The sequence below is a fragment of the Ursus americanus genome, chromosome 10, assembly GCF_024610735.1.
Source record: "Ursus americanus isolate L20-20 chromosome 10, mUrsAme1.1.p, whole genome shotgun sequence".
NCBI lineage: Eukaryota > Metazoa > Chordata > Mammalia > Carnivora > Ursidae > Ursus > Ursus americanus.
In genome coordinates this window covers 55,721,164-55,745,674 of record NC_142136.1, presented here as the reverse complement: position 1 = coordinate 55,745,674, position 24,511 = coordinate 55,721,164, and the positions used below count along the sequence as shown (strand labels likewise).

Here is a 24,511-nt window from a genome sequence, read left to right as displayed (position 1 = left end):
ACTGTCAGTCATCCTGGGCGGAAAGGACAGGTCTTAATAATCATGTCAATTGCTTGCATTCGTTTCGTTCCTGTTTTGTTGAGGTAGTGTGCAAGGTATTTGCGAACATTTTCTTTAATCAACAGTCATAAATAAGTCATAGGGATGAATACCCGTCACAGGAAAGAAACAGGTTCTAGAGGAGCCTCCATTACGCTGCTAAAAAGAAGCAACAGGATTTCAAACCATGTTTCTCTGGCTCTGTGGAAAAGCTCTCTATTACATCATGTCTTTTCCAGGCTCATGACACAATTCTGTCTGATTTGGTACTATTCTCTAACCCGTGGGCCCACCCAGTGATTTGATCTGACTGCCGGATGAGAATCTCAGGGCTGACTACATTCTTTGGACTCTTTGGACTGTCCAACCTGACCTTGCCCTGCGGCCAACTTTGCCACCAGGACTGTTATCCCAGCCCTGTCCCGATTTGCTTACATCTCCAGTTTGCTGGCCGTTCATCCCAGCACATCTTGTTTTTGAGTTCTTATCCTTAGGACAGAACCACCGGGAGAGCTGAATTTTAGAAAGGAGCCCAAATTCAAAATTTGGAATGTTCAGTATTTTTGAATAAAATAGCTTAAAATCAAAGAATATAATCCCAATTTTCTGACCACTTGAGTTATTGAAGGATTGTTAAAACCTTTAAGAAAAAAAAAAAAGAAAAAAGCAGCTCAGGCCACAGCCTAGAAATTGACTTCTCTGCTCAGAGTTGAGAGAGAATTTCTCAAAGTTGGGGAAATAGGAGCAACAGCTGTCCCTTTTGTTACCCCTATTGCTGCAGTCCCAGGATTTTAGGTTCCTTGGTCAGTTCAATGTCATCAGAACCTGGTGAAGCAGAACCTGTCACCAACCCAACAGCCCTGAGGATTTACCCTGGGGCCCACCCACATCTGCATTCTCCAAACGTAAGCAGGAATCAGAGGTCATGTGAACTGGCCAGGTTGGAATCCTGATCCCCAAATACCTAAAAATTCTCCCCTCTCCCCAGTGTGTCAAGGTGGGAGCCTTTGAAAAATTTCGCCAAAAAGCTTAAGAAATCATCTCATTCACTGGATTTGAATTGAATTCCTTGAGGTGACTAATACATACCCTCAGCAGCTCCAGCAACAGATGCCAGGATGATAAATGACAACTAGCAAAACGCTAATCACACAGGAGCCTGGAGGTATAAAGCGATAGAAGCAAAATTCCTGTGGGCCACCCCAGGTAGTGTGGCAGAGAGAAATGAGTTTGGGATTTGAAGCCAGGGGTCCTTGGCAAATTCAGGGGGAACCTCTTTCTAAGTGTAATTTTTATTATTTTTTAAAAAGATTTATCTATCTATCTATCATCTATCTATCTATCTATCTATCTATCTATCTATCTATCTATCTATCTATCTATCTATTTAAAAAGATTTATTTACCTGGGCCACCCCAGGTAGTGTGGCAGAGAGAAATGAGTTTGGGATTTGAAGCCAGGGGTCCTTGGCAAATTCAGGGGGAACCTCTTTTTAAGTGTAATTTTTATTATTTTTTTAAAAGATTTATTTATTTATACCTAAGGATAAAGTAGTAAGGTGGGGCAGAAGTAGAGAGAGAGAGAATCTCGAATAGACTCCCCACTGAGTGTGGAGCTTCACATGGGCTTATTCCCACCACCCTGAGATCATGGCCTGAGCCCAAATCAAGAGTCAGACCCGCAACCGACTGAGCCACCTAGGTGTCCCCAAGTGTAATTTTTAGACCAGTTATGCAATATCTCTAAAAAAACAGGAACAGTGAAAATACTCATTTCACCGTCAGGGTTTTTGCTAGTATTTCATGGGAATTTTGAGTATTAACACACTTTGTAAAACGTAAAGTACTCCACAGATGTTTGTGGTTTACATTATTTCCACTATTATTACCTTGTTAAAGGAAGGGAACTAATTTGTTTTAAAGGTGCTAGTTCTAAAAAGTGAGGGAGGGAACTCTTATTGACCCTTGTGATCCCAAGATGCTAAAGATGAGTGATTCTGGGTGAGAGGAGCTTGGAGAGTCAGGGTGTTCAGAAGCCTGAATACCTGAATTACGGGAATTTTACCCTTGGCTTCTTGCATGGGCTTTTACAGGGAACTTCAGGTCTTAGTTGAGTTAAGATCAATAAACCTTTACTGAAATTCTTGCTCCAAGTACTATGTTAGGTGCTGGGATTCTGAGACAAATGAGACATCATTTCTGCCCTTGAGAAGGTATAGGCCGGGGAAGAAACCAACATAACCAGACTATTTTAATACATCGTGGCAGTGTTGGAATGAAGGCACAGTCACCGTGATCCACCAGCGCTCTCTGGATCTCCCAATCCAACGGAGATTTTTCAATACTTACAGGAGTGTTTCTTTCTTTCTTTTAAAGATTTTATTTTAATTAATTAATTAATTTGACAGAGAGAGAGAGAGAGAACACACACACAAGCAGGGGGAGCAGCAGAGGGAACTGCAGAGGGAGAGGGAGAAGTAGGCTCCCCACTGAGCGGGGAGCTTGATGCCCGGCTCGGTCCCAGGACCCTGAGATCATGACTTGAGCCAAAGGCAGACGCTCAATTGCCTGAGCCACCCAGGCACGCAATATTTACAGGAATGGTTTGCTGATTTTCCAACCTTGACACTCCTTTCTTCTTGAAGACACTCCTTTCTTCTTGAAGGTTGACGACCTCCGTCCATTTTTCACTTCCTCCATGACTTACTCTATCTTGCTCTTAAACATTGATGATTCCAAAGACTTTATCTTTGGACCTTTGCTTTTCTCATTGTACGTTATGCATTATCTCCCTGGTCTCTCTCATCTGCTCTCTTGGTTTTAACTAACACTTTATGCTATGATTTCTTATCTGTATATCTCCATGTATCACCTCTCCATTGGGCTACAGACTGCCACATTTAACTTTCCTATTTCATTCCCCTCCCTCCCTCCCTCCCTCCCTCCCTCCCTCCCTCTTTCCTCCCTCCCTCCCTCTCTGTCTTTCATTTTGTAGGCTCAACCTGTCCCATATTAAGTCTAATTGCTAGAGTTGACACCTGAGTTACCTTCTAGATTTCTAGCTGTATTGGTAGTTTCCCACACTGGTAGTCCTACTTTCTCATGACAGAATTTGTTTTCAGACCTTTTGCAGTTAGGATGCAAAAACGTGACTTAGGTGCTGCAGTCAGATGTATCTGTGTAGCACTTAGGGAAGGAAGCAATGTAAGGAAGTAGCTGTGGGAAGACTGGTCTGGCAAATGATGCTCAAGGCATCTGGCTCTTCTGGGGCATTCGAGGCAGAGTTTTTCGCATCCAGGCTATGTGAGTTCAGGACCAAGCAGTCAGTGGCTGTGGTGGAGTCTCTCCTGTGGTTGAGCATTGCTTCTCAGCGGCTTCAAGATGTGTATCATTACTATTGACTTCTCTGGTTTCTCTATAAATTCTGCAAGATGACAAGTACCCTTTAATAAATTATTTTTTGCTAAAACATTATTCGCAATTGCCAATACTGACTGCTATGGGCCTCAAATTAAGAGTTTTAATGTTATCTCTCAAAGAAGTTATACATACATTTGTATTTGTGTGTGTATGTGCTATAAGCATTAACTTTTAGAAATGGACTTCATTTTTTTAGAGCAGTTTTTGGTTCATAGCAAAATTGAGCCTAAAGTAGAGAGTTCCCCTCTACCTCTTACCCCCAACATGCACAGCCTCCCCCACTGTCAGTATCTCGACCAGAGTTACAATCGCTGAACCTATGTTGACATGTCATTATCACCCCAAGTCTATAGTTTACATTAGGGTTCATTCTTGGTATTGCATATTCTGAGTTTTGATAAACATATAGTGAAATATATGTGTCATTTTCGTATCATACAGAATAGTTTGCCCTAAAAATTCTCTATGTTCCATGGGGTACCTGGGTGCCTCAGTTGGTTAAGCATCTGACTCTTGCTTTCAGCTCAGGTCTTGATCTCAGGGTCATGAGTTCAATTCCTGTGTTGGGCTCCATGCTGGGTGTGGAGCCTATTAAAAAAAAAAATCCTCTGTGCTCCAACTCTTAATCCCTCTACACTAACTCTTGGGAACCACTGATCATTTTGCTATGTTCATAGTTTTGCCTTTTCCAGAACGTCATATAGTGGGAATCTTACAGTATGTAGCCTTTTCAGACGTAGCTTCTTTCACTTAGCAATACACACTGAAGGATCCTTCATGTCTTTTTATGGCTTTATATCTTGTTTCTTTTATCACTGAATAATCCATTATCTGGATGTATCGCAGTTTACTTACCTATTCACCTAAGGAAGGATGTTTTGGTTACTTTCAACATTGGCAATTATGACTAAAGCTGCTGTAAACATTTATGTACAGGTTACTGTGTGACTAGAAGTTTTCAACTCATTGGGGTAAAATCAAGGAACATAATTGATGGTAAAATTATGTTTAGTTTTGCGAGAAACTGCCGAACTGTCTTTCAGAGTGGCCGTACCAATTTGCATTCCCACTAGCAGTGCATGAGAGTTCCTGTTGCTCAACATCCTCACCAGCATTTGGTTTTATCATAAGTGTTGGGATTTTGGCCATTCTTACAGGTGCATGGTGGTATCTTATTGTTTTAATTTGCAATTCCCAAATGATAGATGACATTGAACATCTTTTCATAGGCTTATTTTCCTAAAAGTATTATTTTTTTAAAATTTAAATTCAATTACTTAACATCTAGTGTATTATTAATTTCAGAGGTAGAGGTCAGTGATTCATCAGTCTTATATAACACCCAGTGCTCATTACATCACATGTCCTCCTTAATGCCCATCACCCAGTTACCCCATTTCCCCAGCCCCTCCCCTCCAGCAACCCTCAGTTTGTTTCCTGTAGTTAAGACTCTTATGGTTTGTCTCCCTCTCTGATTTTGTCTTGTTTTATTTTTTCTTCACTTCCCCTATGATCCTCTGTTTTGTTTCTTAAATTCCACGTATCAGTGAGATCATATGATAATTGTCTTTCTCTGATTGACTTATTTCACTTAGCATAATACCCTCTAGTTCCATCCATGTTGTTGCAAATGGCAAGATTTCTCTTTTTTTGATGGCTAAGTAGTATTCCATTGTATATATATATATATACCACATCTTCTTTATCTAGTCATCTGTTGATGGGCATCTGGGCTCTTTCCATAGTTTGGCTATTGTGGACATTGCTGCTATAAACATCAGGATGCAGGTGCCTCTTGGAATCACTACATTTGTATCTTTGGGATAGATATTCAGTAGTGCAATTACTGGGTCGTAGGGTAGCTCTATTTTTAACTTCTTGGGGAAGCTCCATACTACTTTTCAGAGCAGCTGCACCAGCCTGCATTCCCACCAACAACAGTGTAAGAGTGTTCCTCTTTCTCCGCAACCTTGCCAACATCTGTTGTTTCCTGAGTTGTTCATTTTAGCCATTCTGACTGGTGTGAGGTGGTATCTCATTGTGGTTTTGATTTGTATTCCCCTGATGCTGAGTATTTTTTCATATGTCTGTTGGACATTTGTATGTCTTCTTTGGAGAAATGTCTGTTCATGTCTTCTGCCCATTTCTTGATTGGATTATTTGCTCTTTGGGTGTTGAGTTTGATTAGTCCTTTATAGATCTTGGATACTAACCCTTTATTTGATAAGACATTTGCAAGTATCTTCTCCCATTCTGTTGGTTGTCTTTTGGCCTTGTCGACTGTTTCCTTTGCTGTGCAGAAGCTTTTATCTTCATGAAGTTCCAGTAGTTCATTTTTGCCTCTGTTTCCTTTGCATTTGGAGATGTGTTTAGCAAGAAGTTGCTGCAGTTGAAGTCAAAGAGGTTGCTGCCTGTGTTCTCCTTTAGGATTTTGATGGATTCCTGTCTTATCTTTAGGTCTTTCATCCATTTTGAGTTTATCTTTGTGTATGATGTAAGAAAATGGTCCAGTTTCATTCTTCTGTGTGCTTGTGTCCAGTTTACCCAACACCATTTGTTGAAGACTGTCTTTTTTACATTGGATATTCTTTCCTGCTTTGTCGAAGATTAGTTGACCATAGAGTTGAGGGTCCATTTCTGGGCTCTCCATTCTGTTCCATTGATCTATGTATCTGTTTTTGTGCTAGTACCATACTGTCTTGATGATTACAGCTTTGTAATAGAGCTTGAAGTCTGGCATTGTGATGCCACCAGCTTTGGTTTTCTTTTTCAACATTCTTTTGGGTGTTCAGGGTCTTTTCTGTTTCCATACAAATTTTAGGATTATTTGTTCCAGCTCTGTGAAAGATGTCGATGGTATTTTGATGGTTTTTGCATTGAATGTATATAAAGCTTCCATTTCTTTTTTTTTTTTATGTGGATTCATTTTTATTTTCCTTATTTGTAGGTTTTTACATAGGCCTTTTTTGAGAAAGTAATACATTATCATAATAAATCCCATGCAGTAGAGAATGGTATACAGTGAGATGTACCTGTGGCAGCCACAGTGCAACCACCACCCAATGGTCTCTTGTCTGTCTTTCCAAAGTGTTTCATGCATAGAAGACAAGAAACTATACACACACACACACCTATAATATAATATATATATATATATTACACAGACTGAAGCATCTTTACCTTGACTTTTTTCACTTAATGTTTTTTAGAGACAATTACTTAAAAAAAAAAAGATTTTATATATTGAGAGCAAGATAGAGCACAAGTGGTGGGGAGGGGCAGAGGGAGAGGGAGAGGGAGAAGCAGAGCAGGGAGCATGATGCAGGCCTTGATCCCAGGACCCCGAGATCATGACCTGAGCCGAGGGCAGACACTTCACCAACTGAGCCACCCAGGCACACCCCTAGAGATAATTATTTTTCATTATAAACCTATACATCTCCTGTCAGTTTGAATTTACCCACATCCTACAATTACATCTTTGAAGCACACACAAATAATTAAAAGAATGAGAGACTGAGTACGAATATACACATTATATAGATTTCAGAATTAACAGTTTACAATATCCGTTTTATCACGTATCTATCCAACGATCAATTCATCTTATTTTATGTAATGCATTTCCAAAATCAGTGGTGGACATCAGTTCACTTCAGCGGGAAACAACACAGAATAGCTACCATCAGCCAGAGTTACATGTTTGTTCACAGTTCTTAAGGTAAAATTTACACAAAATGAAATGTAGAAATCTTAAATGTAACATTCAGTGAGTGTCAAGAAAGGACTACACCCTGTAACCCCAAACTGTCTCAAACTATAGAACATTACCATCACTCCAGAAATTTCCCTAATGCCTCATTCCCTGTCACACCCTACCTACACCCTCAACAGAGGCAATGTTCTGATTTTTTTTCCCCCATTAGATTAGTTTTGTCTGTTCTGGAACTTCATATCAGTGGAATCAGACAGTATGTACTCTCTTGTGTAGTAAGGCTTTTATTTGACATAATACTTTTGCGATTCGTTCATATTGTTGTGTGTGTCAGTAATTTGTTCCTTTTTATTACTGAACTGTATTCCATTGTATAAATATGCAATATACATTTTACACTTATGTCAATGATCCATCCCAAATTAATCTTTGTTTACGATGTGAGGTAGAGGTTGTGCTTTATTACCTTTCCATATGGATAACCAATCGTTCCGCTGCCATTTGTTGAAAAGATGTTCCTTTCAACATTGGATTGCTTTAGTGACTTTTTCAAACCCTGAAATAGCTGTTGTAAGTGTGGGTCTTTTTTCTGGAATCTGTTGCATTATTTCTTTATGCCAGTACTGTACTGTCTTAGTAATGTAACTTGAGAGTAATCCTTGAAATAAGGTAGTGTGCTTCTCCAAATGTGTTCTTTTTCTTACTGCTTTTAGTGTTCTAAATCGTTTTAATGCCATATACATTTAGGGAAGTGGGTTGTCAGTTTCTCCAAAAATCATGGTGGGATTATGTTTGAGATTGCATTGAATCTATAGATCAATTTGGGGATTGATAACTGACATCCTAGAAATGTTAAGTCCTCCAATTCATGAACATAGCAAATGTCTGCATTTATTTAGGTGTTAATTACCGCCAGTAAAGTGCTGAATAGCACTTACGGTTAAAGCGGTCATCCTTCCCCTGTTCTGAGGGGAAAAGCATTCACTATTTCACCATTAAATGTGATGAATCTAGGTTTTTTTGGTAAATGCCTTTTATCTATATAAAGAAGTTTCCTTCTATACCTAGTTTGCTGACGGTTCTTATGATGAGTGGGTGTTGAATTCTGCCATATGTGGTTTTTCCTTTATTCAATAAATATGGCAAATTATGTTGTTTAATTTTTTGAATTATACCAATCCTATATTCCTGTGATAAGTGTTGCATGGTTATGATACATCTTTCTATATTTTTGAGTTTTATTTGCTTAAATTCTCTTGTTTTGTGCCTGTACTCATGAGGGATACTGGTCTCTTAGTGGTTTTTTTTTTTATTTTTAAGTTTTATTTATTTATTTTTAAGGCATTTCTACATGCAGCATGGGGCTCGAACTCACAACCCTGAGATCAAGCATTGTAGGCCCCTCCGACTGAGCCAGCAGGTGCCCCTGTTTTTTGCCTTTTTTTTTTTGGTAATGAGTTCCACACATATTAAGATTATGTTTATGCTTTGTCTCATAAAATAAGTTGTGAATTGATCCCTCTTCCTGTATTATCTGAAAAAGTTTTTCATGTTATTTTCTTCTTAAATATTTGATACAATTCACCAGTAAAGGCCTATGAGCCAGAAGTTTTCCTTTTGGACAGTTAAAAAATAACAAAATCAATTTCTTAAAGCTTTATTGTGTAATTTAGTTTTTCTGTTTTATTTTTTGTCAGTTTTGGGAAGTTGTATATTTCAGTAAATTTGCACATTTCATCTCTGTTGTCTGCTTTGTCCTAAAATCCATAATATTCTTTATTATACTTAAATTTTATTTACTTCAATATCTGTAAGATTTGTAGTGATAACTACTCTTTTTTTTTATATGATTTTTTATTATATTATGTTAGTCACCATACAGTACATCCCCGGTTTCCAATGTAAGGCTTGATGATTCATTAGTTGTGTATAACACCCAGTGCACCATGCAATACGTGCCCTCCTTACTACCCATCACCGGTCTATCCCATTCCCCCACACCCTCCCTTCTGAGGCCCTCAGTTTGTTTCTCATAGTCCATAGTCTCTCATGTTTCATTCCCCCTTCCGATTACCCCCCCTTTCTTTATCCCTTTCTTCCCCTACCGATCATCCTAGTTCTTATGTTCCATAGATGAGAGAAATCATATGATAGTTGTCTTTCTCTGCTTGACTTATTTCACTTAGCATTATCTCCTCCAGTGCCGTCCATGTTGTAGCAAATGTTGAGAACTCGTTCTTTCTGATAGCTGAGTAATATTCCATTGTATATATGGACCACAACTTCTTAATCCAGTCATCTGTTGAAGGGCATCTCGGCTCCTTCCACGATTTAGCTATTGTGGACATTGCTGCTATGAACATTGGGGTGCATATGGCCCTTCTCTTCACTACGTCTGTATCTTTGGGGTAAATACCCAGTAGTGCAATGGCTGGATCATAGGGTAGCTCAATTTTTAACTTTTTAAGGGACCTCCACACTGTTTTCAGAGTGGCTGTACCAACTTGCATTCGCACCAACAATGTAGGAGGGATCCCCTTTCTCCACATCCTCTCCAACAATTGTTGTTTCTTGCCTTGTCTATTTTTGCCATTCTAACTGGCGTAAGGTGGTATCTCAGTGTGGTTTTGATTTGAATTTCCTTGATGGCTAATGATTTTGAACATTTTTTCATGTGTCTGTTAGCCATTTGTATGTCTTCATTGGAAAAGTGTCTGTTCATATCTTCTGCCCATTTTTTGATTTATTTGTTTCTCGTGTATTGAGTTTGAGAAGTTCTTTGTAGATCTTGGATACCAGTCCTTTATCTGTAGTGTCATTTGCAAATATATTCTCCCATTCCGTGGGCTGCCTCTTAGTTTTTCTGACTGTTTCCTTGGCTGTGCAGAAACTTTTAATCTTGATGAAGTCCCATAAATTCATTTTATCTTTTGTTTCTCTTGCCTTTGGGGATGTGTCATGAAAAAGGTTGCTTTGGCCAATGTCGTAGAGGTTGCTGCCTATGTTCTCCTCTAGGATTTTTATGGATTCCTATCTCACATCGAGGTCTTTCATCCATTTGGAGTTTATTTTTGTGTATGGTGTGAGAGAGTGGTCAAGTTTCATTCTTTTGCATGTAGCTGTCCAATTTTCCCAGCACCATTTATTGAAGAGACTGTCTTTTTCCCACCGGATGTTTTTTCCTGCTTTATCAAATATTAGTTGCCCAAAGAGCCGAGGGTCCATTTCTGGGCTCTCTATTCTGTTCCATTGGTCTATGTGTCTGTTTTGTGCCAGTACCATGCCGTCTTTGTGATCACAGCTTTGTAGTACAGCTCGAAATCTGGCATTGTGCTGCCCCCAGCTTTGTTTTTCCTTTTCAACAGTTCCTTGGAGATTCGGGGCCTTTTCTGTTTCCATACAAATTTAAGGACTGTTTGTTCCAGTTCTTTGAACTGTCCTCGGTATTTTGATCGGGATAGCATTGAAAGTGTAGATTGCTCTGGGTAGCATGGACATTTTAACTATGTTAATTCTTCCGATCCATGAGCATGGAATATTTTTCCATCTTTTTGTGTCTCCTTAAATGTCTTTCAAGAGTGATTTATAGTTTCTAGAATATAGGTCCTTTACATCTCTGGTTAAGTTAATTCCCAGGTAACGTATGGTTTTTGGTGCTATTGTAAATGGGATGGATTCCCTAATTTCTCTTTCTTCAGTCTCATTATTCATGTATAGAAATGCAACTGATTTCTGAGCATTGATTTTGTATCCCGCCACATTACTGAATTGCTCTGTAACTTCTAATAGTTTAGGAGAGGATTCTTTTAGGTTTTCCATATAGAGTATCATGTCATCTGCAAAGAGAGACAGTTTGACTTCTTCTTTGCCGATTTGGATACATTTTATCCCTTTTTGTCATCTGATTGCTGTTGCAAGGACTTCTAGTACTATGTTGAATAATAGTGGCGAGAGTGGGCATCCTTGTCGAGTTCCTGATCTTAAAGGAAAGGCTTCCAGCTTTTCCCCATTGAGAATAATATTTGCTGTAGGCTTTTCATAGATGGCTTTTATGAGATTGAGAAATGTACCTTCTATTCCTGCACTCTGAAGGGTTTTAATCAGGAAAGGATGCTGTATTTTGTCAAATGCTTTTTCGGCATCGATTGAGAGGATCATATGGTTCCCGAGTCTTTTCTTGTTGATATGATGTATCACGCTGATTGATTTGCGAATATTGAACCATGCTTGCATCCCAGGTATGAATCCCACTTGATCGTGATGGATAATCCTTTTAATGTACTGTTGGATTCTATTAGCAAGTAACTTGTTGAGGATTTTGGCATCCATATTCATTAGGGAGATCGGTCTGTAATTCTCCTTTTTGAGGCGGTCTTTGCCTGGTTTGGGGATCAAGGTAATATTGGCCTCATAGAATGAGTTTGGTAGCTTTCCTTCTGTTTCTATTTTTTGAAATAGCTTTAGGAGAATAGGTATTATTTCTTCTTTGAATGTTTGGTAGAATTCCCCAGGAAAACCGTCCGGGCCTGGAGTTTTGTTATTTGGAAGGTTGTTTATCACTGACTCAATTTCTTTATAATTAATTGGCCTGTTTAAGAAATCAATTTCTTCCGGTTTCAATCTTGGTAGTTTATAGGTTTCCAGGAAGGATTCCATCTCTTCCAGATTGCTTAGTTTATTGGCATATAGCTGTTGATAAAAATTTCTAATAATCCTTCCAATTTCAATGGTGTTCGTCGTGACCTCTCCTTTTTCATTCATAATTTTAATAATCTGGGTCCTTTCTCTTTTCTTTTGGATAAGTCTTGCCAGTGGTCTGTCAATTTTATTGATTCTCTCAAAGAACCAGCTTCTAGTCCTGTTGATCTGCTCTACTGTATTTCTGGTTTCTGCTTGATTGATTTCAGCTCTAATTTTGGTCAACTGCTTCCTCGTGTGTGGATTAGGCCTGTCCCTCTGTTGCTGTTCCAGCTTCTTGAGGTGAAAATATAAAAACTGCATTTTAGATTTTTCTATTCTTTTGAGTGAGGCTTGGATGGCTATGTATTTCCCCCTTAGGACTGCCTTTGCAGTATCCCATAGGTTTTGGACTGTTGTATTTTCATTCTCATTGGTCTCCATAAATTGTTTAATTTGATTTTTGATTTCCTGGTTTATCGAGTCATTCCTGAGCAGGATGGTTCTTAGTCTCCAAGTGTTTGAGTTTCTTCCAAATTTTTCCTTGTGGTTGAGTTCCAAGTTCAGAGTGTTGTGGTCTGAGAATATGCAGGGAATAATTTCAATCTTTTGGTATCGGTTGAGACCTGTTTTGTGTCCCAGAACATGGTCTATTCTTGAGAATGTTCCATGGGCATTAGAATAGAATGAGTATTCTTTGGTTCTGGGATGTAGTGTTCTATATGTATCTATGAGGTCCAACTCGTCAAGTATGGCATTCAAAGCCTTTGATTCTTTGCTTAGTTTTTGCCAGGGTGTTCTGTCTATTTCTGATAGTGGAGTGTTGAGGTCCCCTACTGTTAATGTATTTTTATTTATATGTCTCTTTATTCTGGTTAAGAGTTGGCTTGTGTATCTTGCTGCTCCCCTGTTGGGGGCATATATATTTATAATTGTCATATCCACTTGTTGAATACTTCCTTTAAGAATAATATAGTGCCCTTCTGCATCTCTAACTATAGTCTGTAGTTTAAAATCCAATTTATCTGATATGAGAATTGCTACCCCAGCTTTCTTTTGAGGTCCATGTGCATGAAAGATGGTACTCCATCCCCTTACACTCAGTCTGAATGCATCTTTGGGTTTGAAATGAGTCTCTTGTAGACAGCAAATGGATGGTCATTTTTTTTATCTAATCTGCAACCCTGTGGCATTATGGGATGGTTGAAACCATTTACATTAAGACTGAGTACTGAGAGATATGATTTTAATGATGCCATGTTGCCAGTAAAGTCTTTGTTTGTATTGGCTGTGACTTTCTGTTCTGTATCACTCTTGGGGCCTTTTTACTTTTATAGAACCCCCTGTAATATCTCCTGTAGGGCTGATTTCATGGTTACGAAATTGGTTAGTGACTGTCGATTCTGAAATGTCTTTATTTCTCCATCAATTCTGAATGACAGCCTTGCTGGATAAAGGATCCTTGGCTGCATGTTTTTCTCTGAAAGAGCTTTAAATATGCTCCCCCAACCCTTTATCTCATTCCAGGTCTGTGTAGACAGGTCTGACGTAATTCTGATGCCTTTGCCTTGGTACGTGAGAAATTTCTTTGCCCTGGCCGCTTTCAATACTGTATCCTTGGATCTAATATTTGCGAAATGCACTATGACGTGACGTGGCGTAGGTTTGTCGTGGTTGAGCTTGGGAGGGGTCCTCTCTGCCTCTTGGACACGAATGTTTGTTTCCCTCGCTAGATTAGGTAAGTTTTCAGCTACAATTTGTTCAAATATCTCTTCTAGACCTCTGTTTTTCTCCACCCCCTCGGGGATGCCGATGATTCTAACATTGGATCGTTTCATTGAGTCAATAATCTCCCGTGGGCTCGGATTTTTTTAAGAGCAGCTTCTATTTTGTTTTTTTCCTCTATTAACCCATCCTCTAATTCACTAACCCGTTCCTCTGCTTCTGTGACTCTCGCCGTCAGAGCCTCTAGTTTTGCCTGCATTTGGCTCATAGAATTTTTAATTTCTGTCAGATTCGCTCTCATTTCTGTCCTTAGGGATTCTATATTCTCAGTAACCTTTTCGTTAATAGTTTTTTCAATTCTACTCATCATTTTGACCATTATTACTCTGAATTCCATTTCTGATACTATGGTTACATCCATATCCATTATTTCTGTGGCAGAGGCCACAGACTCTTGTCTTTTTTTTGCTGGGGGGGGCTTCTCCTTCTTGTCATTCTGATGAAGAGAGGTTGCGGGGTTTCCAGAGCCCAAATTATTGACTGGGTCCCAGGCCGTGCCCCTTGTTTTTTAGGGATCTTAGGAATGTGGGTTTCTTCTTTAAAGATTTTATTTATTTATTTATGTGGCAGCCAACCAGCGAGAGAGGGAACAGAAGCAGGGGAGTGGGAGAGGAAGAAGCAGGCTCCCAGCGGAGGAGCCCGATGAGGGACTCCTTTCCGGAACGCCGGGATCACGCCCTAAGCCGAAGGCAGGCGCTCAATGACGGCGCCACCCAGGCGCCCGGGTTGTGGGCTTCTTGATTTTTCAGCCTGCCTTCTGTGTTCTGGGGGAGGGGCCTGCCGCGCCGATACTCAGGCAGCCCTGTTTGGGTAGAGTCTCCGTGTCCCCTGCGAGGGGGGATGGGGATGGGCACTCCCTGAGCCGGTATTTCCAGGCTTTTGTTCTCTGGCGGCTTTCCCTGGCGGTTTGCTATGCCTCTTCTGAGAGTCAGAGCAGCAGCGGCCAAATTTCAGCCTCTGTCACAGAACAGAGGGATTGTGGCCCGTTCTCCACTGATGTTCTGGCCACTTTAACTCTGTTTCTGTTGGTGCTGCTCAACCCTGCAGCGTCTGGGATGTGCGCCCCACACCCGGCGTCCCAGCCCTCACTTCCAGGGCCGGCGCGTCTCTGTCCTTTGTGTTTCTAATGCCGCCAGCCGCCAGCCGCCCCGCGCGCTCCCGGATCTCCCGGTCTCAGTCTGGATCCAGTGAGCGCACCGGGATTCCGGGGTTCCGCGAGATGCCTGGTGGCGCGCGCACCCGGCTCACGGTCTCAGTCTGCTGTTTTGCGGGTGCCGTCCGCGAGCCCCACCCGCTCCCCCGTGCAAGTGGCTACCGCTTCCCGGCGCCCGAACGCGGCGGCTCCCTCTCCCTTCCGTTTATCTTCCGATATCCGTGCACGGTTTCACGGCTCCCCGCTTCGTACCTCAATACTCAGCGCTGGAGATGTTCATTTGTAGAGTTCCAGATGCGTCTTCCTGCGTCTCAGGCTGGTTCCGTGGTTGTTTAGACTGGTCTGGTACCTATCCAGCTCGACTCAGGGGACCCGCTGAAAAAGGGGTCCCCTACTCCTCCGCCGTCTTAACCCTCCTCTGATAACTACTCTTTCATTACTTATCTTGCTCTAAAGCTTCCATTTCTTACTGCATCTCATTCGTAGCCTTTTTTATTTCAACTTGATTAGATTTTAGTTCTTTCATTTCTCCAGAAAGGGGTTCTCTAGTGTCTTCTATGCTTTTTTCAAGCCCAGCTAGTATCCTTATAATTGTTATTCTGAAATCTAGTTCCAACATCCTACTTATGTCTATACTGATTAGGTCCCTGGCAGTCAGTACTGCCTCTTGTTTTCTATTTTGAGGTGAGTTTTTCCGTCTTGTCATTCTGTCCAGAGAAGAATAAATGAACGAGAGAACAAAATACTAAAATGGCAACAGTGACCCCAGAGAAATACACAGTAAACAAATCAGAAGAGACCCAAAGCTGAAAAAAAAGAAATTAAAAAAAAAAAAAAAGAGAGAGAGAACATAGGTGAGCAGAACAGAGCAATACACTGGATCCTGTGTGTACTTTGGTCTGTTTGTTAGAAAACTAGATCCCAAAATTATAAAGAAAGAAAAACATATACATGTACAAAAGTAAAATTAAATACAATGAAAGGATAGAATGTAACTCTAAAAATGAAAGTAAAAGAAAAAAAAAGAAAGAATATAAACAGGTGAACAGAACAGAGCCATATACTAGATTCTGGTTGTATTTTGGTCGGTTTGTTAGAAGAAACTACATCTCAAAATTATAAAGAAAGAAAAACATATATACAAAAATTAAATACGTTGGAAAGAGAGAATGTAACCATAAAGATGAAAGTTAAAAAAGACTTTAACAAACAAAACGAAAGAGAATATGATCAAACAGGTGAAGACAACAGAGCCATACACTAGATTCTGGGTGTATTTTGGTCTATTTGTTAGAAAAAACTGCATCCCAAAATTGAAAGAAAAACTTACATGTATACAAAAATAAATACCATGAAAGGATAAAATGTAACTGTAAAAGTGAAAATTAAAAAAGATTAAACAAAAGAGGTGCTAAAAGAAGAGATTGGTTTAAAAAGGAAAGAGAAAAAAAATTAAAATTGAAAGACTAAAGACTCATAGGGAAAAAAAACACCTGAATTCTAGATACTGTTTTCCCCTAGTGCTGGAGTTAGGCAATTCTCTGTGCTCATAAACTTGATCTTTGTTGGATGTTCTTGCTGATCTTCTGGGGGAGGGGCCTGTTTCTTTGATTCTCAAATGTCTTTGCTCCAGGTGAAATTGCACCGCCCTTGCCAGGAGCGGGGCTGAGTAATCTGCTCCTGATGGCTCTATGGGGCTTTGGTTCCCTGAAGGCTTTCCACGGACTCTGGAGGAGGAGAATGAAAATATAGACTGGAAATAGCCCACTAATACTACTATGGTTTGCTTCTTGCATTTGTAACTGAAAGATGTGCCATATTTCCATTTGAGGTTTGTAAAAAGAAAGACGTATCTTATTGTTTAATAAAAACAAATGCAGCTTTTATTGTTTACGGAAATAAAAACATATTTTTCCCACCACATTCATGGGAAAAAAAAGAAAAGAAAGGAAAAAGAAAATGGTGGCCTCCCAATCTCCAGCCCCAGAGCTGAAAGCCTGGGGCCCCACTCCTCAGTGTGTCCTCAGGGAAAAGCAGTCAATCCCCCCACCCACCCCCCCCATTCTCCACACTCTGTGCTCACCCAGCCTGTGACCCAGTGTTTCTGTGTCAGGCATGTGACTCTGTTTCAAGTCTCCAAACCCCGCAGCCTGTGGTGTGTGCACCTGTGCCGCTCCTCCCAGGGGAGAAAGGGGGAAATCGCGCTGTGGTTCTGCTGCTTGCTGGGCCCCTGTGAGGAGAGAGGTTGCCTGACCATCCCGGGGTTGGCGGTGTATACAACCCTGAGCCGAGAGCCCACTCCTGGGTTCGCAGCCGGCAGCCGGCTTCCCGCTCCCATGTCTGGGAGCTCTGCCGCACTCAGGCACCCCCAGTCTTCCTGTGACTCCAGGGATCCAGAGGCCACACTGTCCCACCTAGGATTCCACCCCGCTTAGCCACCCGAGCACCTTTCAGGTAGGGCTGTCCCTCGCCGGAGCAGACTTAAAAGAATCAATTTTAAACAATAAATTTGACATCCTATTTTGGATTGTCTTTATACTGTATTATGCTGAGAGCCTAAAACAGTAGAAATGGCTCAGGGCTTTCTCAAGTTCTGAGAGCCTCTTGCGTGAGTTCTGGAAAGAAGAGTCCGGGTGAGGGAGAGAGGAATGGGGATGTTGTGAAGAAGTACATTGTCAGAGGTAGAGGACAGCAGACTTAAAGAGCAATGAAATGGAACTTCTAGAGAACAGGGATATTTTTTCCTTTGGTAAAGTTAGTTATTCACTTCTAGTTGAAGGGTGACCAGAGTCTCCTGAGTGTCTGCTGCCTGGCTGTCTGGTGAGTAGGAGAAAACTGGAAAATAGGCTTTTGTGTGTAGCAGTTCCCCTACGACCTCAGGCCCTAGTGGTCTGAAGTGAGCGACCGTCTTTATCATACAGGAAATGCTGCTGTGTGCTTTCATCTCCACCAGGACGGAGTTGCAAAATATATCGACCTAACTATTAGCAGAACTTACTACCTTTTCTTTTCTTTCTTCTTTTCTTTTTTCTTTTTTTAAAGATTTTATTTATTTATTTGACAGAGAGAGAGAGACAGCCAGCGAGAGAGGGAACACAGGCAGGGGGAGTGGGAGAGGAAGAAGCAGGCTCCCAGCGGAGGAGCCCGATGCGGGGCTCGATCCCAGGATCCTGGGATCAGGCCCTGAGCTGAAGCCAGACGTTTAACGACTGAGGCACCCAGGCGCCCCCTACGTTTTCTTTCTGAGTGATGAGCAATGACTGAACAATGACCCATCTTAGGGATGCTATTAAGATAAAATGTGATAATGGTGCGAAGATGCTTTAAAAAATAAAGTGTGTTACAAATGAAAAGTCCTACAGGATTGATTTTCCGCTTTGGCTTCTCATTGATTCACATTTACCTAATTTACGGGATCTTTAGGGTACAGTGTTCTAAGTTTAATGGGAAGATTTATTTTGTTTCCCAAACGAATCTTGCTATGAACACCTCACCACTTTGTTTTGTAGCAAGATGTACCTTGTGGCTCTTCAATAACATTTTTTTTTAAAGATTTTATTGATTTATTTGACAGAGAGAGCCAGCGAGAGAGGGAACACAAGCAGGGGGAGTGGGAGAGGAAGAAGCAGGCTCCCAGCACTCCCAGTGGAGCAGGGAGCCTGATGTGGGGCTCGATCCTAGAACCCTGAGATCACGCCCTGAGCTGAAGGCAGGCACTTAACGACTGAGCCACCCAGGCGCCCCTTCAATAACATTCTTAATAATGAAGAAATGAAAGTATTATTTAACCAGAATTTATTACTTTCCCCAAAAGTTTTCAGTTAGCAGTATTTCTGGGAATTCCCTCTAACATTAAAGATCTTCCTGGATATTCACCTCTAAAACATGAGGTTGAGGTTTTGATATGATTCTATTTTCATAAGTAGAGAGAAAATAACAGCAATTTTCTTATCTTCAAAAGCCTTCAAGTGCTATCTTAAATATCTTGTTTACATGTTATGTTTTTTTTAATATTAGAAAGTTTTCTTCTTCATAATTTTTGTAAAGAAGGTCAGAAAAATGATTATCCTTTAGGATAAAATGCCTTAAAAAGTGACTAGAATAAGGAACGCTGGGTTATAGCATTTTTAAAAAAGATTAAACGTTTATTATGGCTAATGTTTATGAGAAGAGTCAATGATTATAAAGTTGTTTTCATTGAATCATTGAAGGCCAGTAATTGATCACACTTTAAGATTGTGGGAAGAAGTTTTTTGTCCAAATTTTTATGTGCAAATGCATTAATTCTTCTAAGGTTTAACACTAGTCAGACTTTGGATTAATGTTTAAATAAGAAAAGAAATGTTGACATTGACCAGTCGGATTATTAACCACTGCGCACCATAGGGTGCAACTCTAACTCCTATAAATTTTGGAAATATTCATCCATGTTTATATGTTTCCAAGATTACAGAAGCCAACATACAATACCCCCAGATTCCTACTCTGGAAAAACATTGTGCCTTCAAGAAGTTGTGTTTTCAGCCTCAGGGTGAAACTCTTCCATCCTGGCGCTAGGTAATTTTGAGCTAGTTTACCTGATACTGGTGACTGAGCGAGGGCTTCAGAGTTGTTCAGTTTTTCTTCATTTCAGTAGGAAGCTACTTGCCTTTAGGCGGCAGCACTGAGGAACTCAAGCTGAACACATCGTAAAGGCTTTTTTTCTTTTTTTTAAGTAGGCTCCACGCCCAGTGTGGCGTCTAACATGGGGCTTGATTAAACTCACGACCCTGAGATCAAGACCTGAGCTGAGATTAAGAGTTGGATGCTTAATCCACTAAGACACCCAGGTGCCACTAAAAAGGCTATTTTTTAATTCTTTTTTTTTTTTTTTTAAGATTTTATTTATTTATTTGAGGGAGTGAGCACACCAGTGCGGGGAGAGGCAGAGGGAGAGGGAGAAGCAGACTCCCCACTGAGCAGGGAGCCCAATGCGGCTGATCCCAGGACCCTGGGATCATGACCTGAGCTGAAGGCAGACGCTTAACCGACTGAGCCACCGAGACACCCCAAAAGGTCTTTTTATTTTATTTTATTTTATTTTATTATTTTTATTATCATATTCAGTTAGCCAGCATACAGTGCATCATTAGTTTTTGACGTAGTGTTCAACAATTCATTAGTTGCTGCTCATCACAACACGTGTGCCCTCCTCAATACCCATCACCCGGCTACCTGCCCCCCCATCCCCAGTTTGGTTCCCCAAGTCCAGAGTCTCTCAGGGTTTGCTCCCTCTCTGATTTCTTCCCATTCGGTTTTCCCTCCCTTCGCCTATGGTCTTCCATGCTATTCCCTATGTTCCACAGATGAGTGAAACCATATGATAGTTGTCATTCTCTGCTTGACTTATTTCACTTAGCATAATACCCTCTAGTTCCATCCATGTCCATGCAAATGGTGGGTATTCATCCTTTCTGATGGCTAATATTCCATTTATATATGAACCACATCTTCTTTATCCTTTCATCTGTTGAAGGGCATCTTGTTTCCTTCCCCAGTTTGGCTATTGTGGACATTGCTTCTATGAACATTGGGGTGCATGTGCCCCTTCTTTTCACTACATCTGTATCTTTGGGGTAAATACCTAGTAGTGCAATTGCTGGGTCATAGGGTAGCTCTATTTTTAACGTCTTGAGGAACCTTCATACTGTTTTCCAGAGTGACTGCACAAGCTTGCATTCCCACCAACAGTGTAAGAGGGTTCCCCTTTCTCCACATCCTCGCAAAACTTGTTGTTTCTTGTCTTGTTAATTTTTGCCATTCTAACTAGTGTAAGGTGGTTATCTAGTTGCGGTTTTGATTTGTATTTCCCTGATGGCTAGTGATATTGAACATTTTTTCATGTGTCTGTTAGCCATTTGTATGTTTTCTTTGGAGAAATGTCTGTTCATGTCTTCTGCCCATTTATTGACTGGATTATTTGTTTTTTGGGTGTTGAGTTTGAGAAGTTCCTTATGGATCTTTGATACCAGCCCTTTATCTGTAATGTCATTTGCAAATATCTTCTCCCATTCTGTGGGTTCCCTTTTAGTTTTGTTGACTGTTTCCTTTGCTGTGCAAAAGCTTTTTTATCTCGATGACTTCCCAAAAGTTCATTTTTTCTTTTGTTTCCCTTGCCTTTAGAGACATGTCTTGAAGGAGATCGCTGTGGCCAATGTTAAAGAGTTTACTGCTTACGTTCTCCTCTAGGATTAAAAAGCCTTTTTAAAAAAGGATTTTTTTATGGTTCTCAAAAAATCTCAACACCTTAGTAATTGCTAAATCAACACATATTAAGATTCAATACCTAACATTGCAAAGTAATCACTTGACATTTAGTGGCGGAAAGGGTCATCCAAGAGGTTCTGTCAGTAGTAAAATAATAAATGACCTTTTTGGGTAGGAAATTAGAGGCAAATATGGAATTCGTGTGGCTCTGTGGTGGGCAACTAAGTCCTATGGAAAATAGAAGCAGAGAACAGAAGAGTAAATGAATTGGGAAAATGTGGGCATGCTCCATCTATATTAAATGGACTCAGCAAGCAGTGAAGCATTGGTACAAGTTAAATTAAAAAACCTTTAAGAATCTGTGTAACTTGTGGGGACCTGGGTGGCTCAGCTGGTTAAGCATCTACCTTCAGCTCAGGTCATGATCCTGCGGTCATGGGATCTAGCCCCACAATGGTCTCCCTGCTCAGTGGGGAGCCTGCTTCTCCGTCTCCCTCTGCCCTTCCTCCTGCTTGTGTGCTGTCTCTCTCTCTCTCTCAAATAAATAAATAAAATCTTTAAAAAAATCGCTGTGTAACTTGACATATTTAGAACAGAGCTCATCCTCTTCACCAGCTCCTATCCTCCAACCAGCTTCTTCTCTTGATTATCTTTCTCGGTTAGTGGTTTATATGCTGTAAATCAGTTAGTGGTTTATACTCATCTAAACCTGAGGTCTGGAAGTCATCTGAGATTCCTCCTTCTTTGTTAACTTCACGTTTGGCACAAAGTCCTACCAATGCTACTTCCTACATTCGTTCCCTTCTCTGAATCCATCAGCTTCATGAAATTACTACAAATGTTCCTGCCTTATCACTTGCCACTCCTGTGTCTCACCTAGAAAACATCTGCTTGTTTTTCAAAGCTTGCCCTAAAGATTACCTTTTTCCATTAAGACTGACTCTGACTCCCAACTGTTCCAGTAAAACTGAGGTTCTTAGCTTTGCTTGCACTGGAATCACCTGTGTGGTGTTTCAAAACCACATCTACTTCCAGATATTCTGATCTGATGGGTCTGGGGTGAAGCCTGCAGTCGGATTTTAAAATACTCCACAGGTGGTTGATTCTAAGGGGCAGTCCAGGTTGAAAACGACAACAATAGAATAATCTCCCTCCTTGTGTTGCCTTCTTTACTGTATCTTATAACAGTAGTTCTGAAGCCTGATTAAAGCTCAGTCACTGGGCTTTTTTAAAAAAAAGTCTCTCTTTAAAAACACAGATTTTTGGGGTTCTGGTAGACTCTAAGGCCATCCCCAATGACCCCAACTTCTGGTGTTGAAGCTCTTGTAAAAACCCCTATCCTTGGGTATGGATGGGATCTGTGAGTAATATTCTGACAAATAGAATATGGCAAAGGTGATGGGTATCACTCTGTGATGACTGATTACATCAGGTTAAATAAGTTCCTTGCTAGCAGATTTGCTCTTTTCCCCTTGGTGGCGTTGAAAAAGCAGTCTGCCATGTTCTGAGAAGGCTCTGGAGAGGGCCAAGTGGCAGAACTGTGAGCAGCATTTAGGAGCTAAGAGTGGCCTCCAGTCAATAACCAACAAGAAGCCAGGGACCTCAGTGTTACAGCCACAAAGAAATGAATTCTGGTGACAACTTGAAAGAGTTCGGAAATAGATTTACTGTCAGTCATGAGTCTGGAGGAGAAGTGAGCTCTGAGTAACCTTGGTAGCAGCCTTGCAGAGGACCCAGCTAAGCTGTGCCTGGACTTCTGCTCAGAAATAGAGAGATAATAAATATGGGTTGTTTTAAGCTGCTAAATGTGTGGTAATTTGTTATACAGCGTTGGAAATGAATACAGGGCCTCGTATACTTTTTCTTTATAACCCACCCTACTTAAGGCCTCATTCTAAGATGAAAAGATAGAAACTACTTTGCTGGTTAGATATCTGGATGACTCTGCAATGGCCCAATAGTAATTATCCTTAAACCCTTTAAGTTTAAGCTCTAGGATTCCAAAACCTACCCTTCTACTCCCAAAGCCTTTGTGTGAGTGAAATATGTCATTGCTGGTGCAGTGAGCAAACCCTCGGTGTTTTCAGGGGTATCTGATCTTACAGGCGATACTTGGTAGGAAATGCTGGGATGATCTGTCCGAGGGGTGGTTCTGAGGATTTAGGGGTTCCTGCAAAGAGAGGCTTAACTTGACTGGTGATACCAGTTATGTAAAGAATTACCATTCTCCTCTTTCCCGTTCCCTTTCCATTTCCCTGCCTTGCGTTGCCTTGCCTTTCCTGTTTTATTTATGTATTTGAGAGAGAGGGAGAGAGCACAAGTGGGGGGAGGGGCAGAGGGAGAGAGAGAGAAGCAGACTCCCACTGAGCACAGAGCCCAACATGGAGCTCAATCCCAGGACCCCAGGATCATGACCGGAGCTGAAGGCAGATGCCCAGCCGTCTGAACCACCTAGGTACCCCTCATCTTTCTTTTCTGATGTGAAATCTTCCTGTTGACATTTAAAACCGAGGGCAAGGAAGTAGAGTTGAGGGGTCTCTCTGGAGGAGTTCTTCTCTAGGATGCACTGGTTGGAACATATTCCAGGGGCCCTCAGTGTAGCTTCCTGTTGTCAGCTGTATTCAAAGGTTAGATGACAAATCAGGGAAGAAGGGGAGGAGATTCTATATGGGGTAAGAGATTACATGATATTGAATTTCAAGGTCCTTCCTGACTCTAAGATTATTTGATTCTAGAATCTGCAGTACTCCTGAAATACTGTTGTGAGAATGAAGTCCGCAATCTAGGTAAATGCAATGGTCATTAGTGCTGGTCTATTGATAATGTCCACTCAGTTCTCTTATTCCAATAACATCTCTAAGTTGGTGGGGTACTTTCTCAGACTTTCCAAATCAGTTGCCTGTTGGAGTTCCATTAATGTTGTCCTTTCATCATTATTTTAGATTCCTTCTCCTGCAGATTATAAAAAAATGAGGTACTGTTTTATAATAAAAGAAATGTATTTCTGGTAATTTACATTTGCTCTCATGAGTCACACTTTAGCATTTAAGTTACCGTTTGTAATAGTAAACTTTCTAGTGATTATCCTACCTTGAATTTCACATAAAAAAAAAAAACCAACACAGAAAATAATAAGGAATCCATTTTACTTTTGAAACACAGTAAAGAGTCAGTGCCCTTTTAATAGATTTTCTTTAGTCGTATTAGCTTAGAGACATTGAACATACTTTGGAATGCCTAATGAAGAGTCACAGAGGAGTCATCATTTCTTGAAATTAGTAACCTTTTAACACTATCAGATCAAGGATTGTATGTATACTGCCTGTCCGCCCTGAATCAAGAGAAGAATAAAACACAGTTTCAGTACTCAAGGAACTTGAGGCCAGTTGAGGAAGAAAGATGTGTACATGTGAGACAATAGAAGTCAAGAGGACAATTATGCAGAGCACAGATGACTAGTTCAAGGAAGGTTAGAGA

General features: G+C 40.7%; 1 long non-coding RNA gene across 3 annotated transcripts in view; it reads left to right on the top strand.

Moving 5' to 3' along the window:
* The window catches only part of LOC123791839 (uncharacterized), a 337,103-nt gene that overhangs the window by 115,544 nt on the left and 197,048 nt on the right, over positions 1 to 24,511 (top strand). Inside the window, exon 1 of one of the 3 annotated variants that reach the window (XR_015725952.1) lies at positions 16,858 to 17,242. The exons of 1 other annotated variant lie outside the window; for it this stretch is intronic. This is a non-coding gene — a long non-coding RNA (uncharacterized LOC123791839). Of the gene's footprint in view, positions 1 to 16,857; positions 17,243 to 17,415; positions 17,609 to 24,511 lie in introns of those variants that run through there. One more of the 3 variants, XR_015725951.1, reaches the window with a different exon arrangement.